This window comes from Tursiops truncatus, chromosome 1 (genome assembly GCF_011762595.2).
Source record: "Tursiops truncatus isolate mTurTru1 chromosome 1, mTurTru1.mat.Y, whole genome shotgun sequence".
Classification (NCBI taxonomy): Eukaryota; Metazoa; Chordata; class Mammalia; order Artiodactyla; family Delphinidae; genus Tursiops; species Tursiops truncatus.
This window is the reverse complement of record NC_047034.1, coordinates 58,830,731-58,832,855: the sequence shown is the minus strand read 5'-3', so window position 1 is coordinate 58,832,855 and position 2,125 is coordinate 58,830,731. Positions and strand designations below refer to the sequence as shown.

At 35.9% G+C, this 2,125-nt stretch overlaps 1 long non-coding RNA gene across 1 annotated transcript; it reads right to left on the bottom strand.

The window, feature by feature from the left end:
- Nucleotides 1–377: 377 nt before the first annotated feature.
- On the bottom strand, nucleotides 378–1,884 carry LOC141279360 (uncharacterized). The gene is made up of 3 exons (XR_012333448.1): nucleotides 1,692–1,884; nucleotides 1,493–1,601; nucleotides 378–556 (listed from the first exon to the last, which is right to left on the bottom strand). It is a non-coding gene; the product is annotated as an uncharacterized lncRNA (long non-coding RNA).
- Between the last annotated feature and the right edge of the window lie 241 nt (nucleotides 1,885–2,125).

Here is a 2,125-nt window from a genome sequence, read left to right as displayed (position 1 = left end):
GAACTGTATATATTACTATAACCATAGGGTGATGCTGGTCATTCAAGCCAGAGTCTGGATAGCAGTAGATGAAATGCAGAGATTATATGGATAGCTGGTTGGTTGACCTAAGGATTCCTTAACCTCTGAAATCAAATGATGCCTGTGATTTTTATTACTTGCCTATGCAGAGGCTTATAGGCAAAGTAGATGCTGGCCATGGTGCTGAAGATTTATTTATTTATTTATTTATTTATTTATTTATTTATTTATTTATTTATTTATTTATGGCTGCGTTGGCTTTTCGTTGCTGCGCGCGGGCATTCTCTAGTTGTGGAGAGCGGGGGCTACTCTTCGCTGCGGTGTGCGGCCTTCTCATTGCAGTGACTTCTCTTGTTGCGGAGCATGGGCTCTAGGCATGTGGGCTTCAGTAGTTGTGGCATGTGGCTCAGTAGTTGTGGTGCATGGGCTTAGTTGCTTCATGGCATGTGGGATCTTCTCCGACCAGGGCTCGAACCTGTGTCCCCTGCATTGGCAGGCAGATTCTTAACCACTGCGCCACCAGGGAAGTCCGGTGCTGAAGATTTAAATTACACGTGATTATCTCTTAGCCATATGGTTTTACACAACATCAGAAAAATCAAACCAGTGCCAGTTGAGCACAAGTTTAATTTATTTTATAGACTATATGTTAATGTATGCCTATATATAATGATATCATTGCCCACAACACTTATCAGTTCTACTGGCATTTCTCAACACAGGATAGATTGAAGTACATCATTCCTGAATCATTTAATTTTTTTCAGGGACTTAAAATGTGACTGTAGCTATCTATCATACTCTTAAAAAACTCCTTGTGGAAGTATTATGGATGGCTTCATAAAATTAAGACACTGTTCACCAAATCAAGATACAAGTACCAATAAGCATTCATGTCAGGCAGGGACCTTCATTGAAGAAATCAGATTTACTGTGTAGATATTCATCCTCAAATTTACTTATTGGAAAATTTTTTGTTCCAGACATAGTTTTAATACTTATAGTAAGAAGTGAGGAAAAATGCTTAGAATAGTGAGGTTCTGAATTAAGCAGATTTGATGACATATATCTTGAGGTAGATTGGGTGTACAGTATTGTTTTCCTTCTATGTAAGCTTCACTTGTGGATGAATATTTTTATGTGTGTGTGTAGTTTAGGCTTTAATGAAACCTCAGTGTGGAAGTAGTAAAGTGTTACTATGCAGATTCCTTTCAAAGCCTGTTTAGGTGAAGGTCAGTTGATAATAGTATCTGAATATAGAGGAGAAGAAATAAAAGAACAAATCTTTCAAATACTGTTGCCAACACATTTTTTAAAGACAATATATTTCCACATTCTAAGGTTTTTGTTGTTGTTGTTCTGTACTTCTGTCTTATCTCACATGATTGTTGAAGGAGTCAATTGAAATAATGAAAATAAACACATTTTGTAGCCTAAAACTTCCTATGCAAATACAAGATTTTATTATTACCATTTCATATTTGGTCTTGATTCTAAGCCTTTTCACCTTTTATCCTACTCTTCAAACTAGGGTCACAAATCTTGGATGGTAGGTGAAGACTTTCTCAGAAATAAAATGCCTGAAATAGATTAAAGGAATAAATGTCCAGATCTTTGACTTTGATATATATTGATACTTGTTCCCCAAATTGATCTGCCTGACAAAGCACCTGTTTTGAAGGAGCAGGTATTACTTTCCCACCTTCTTTTTCACAGTTGTTCTTTCCTCACTTTACATTCAGGATATCCCATTTAGGATATTACTATGATACATTTTTCTGAGGTGTAAAAAATCTCTGTGGCTCCAACCAATAGGACAATTTGAAATATTAATGTGGTATTGATAAATGGTTGCTTCTGGGTTACAGCTTCATTTGCAAATAAAATTTCCACTTCTTTGCTTTCAACAAAACAGAAGATGTAATTAAATTATTAGTTGTTATCTAATTAAAAAATTTTTTTGATAATAGGTCATATAGGATTTTTGACATAAAAATAATAAATATAAATAAATATATCGGGACTTCTCTGGTGGTCCAGTGGTTAAGACTGCCTTCCAATGCAGGGGGTGTGTGTTCGAACTTTGGCTGGGGAGCTAAGATCC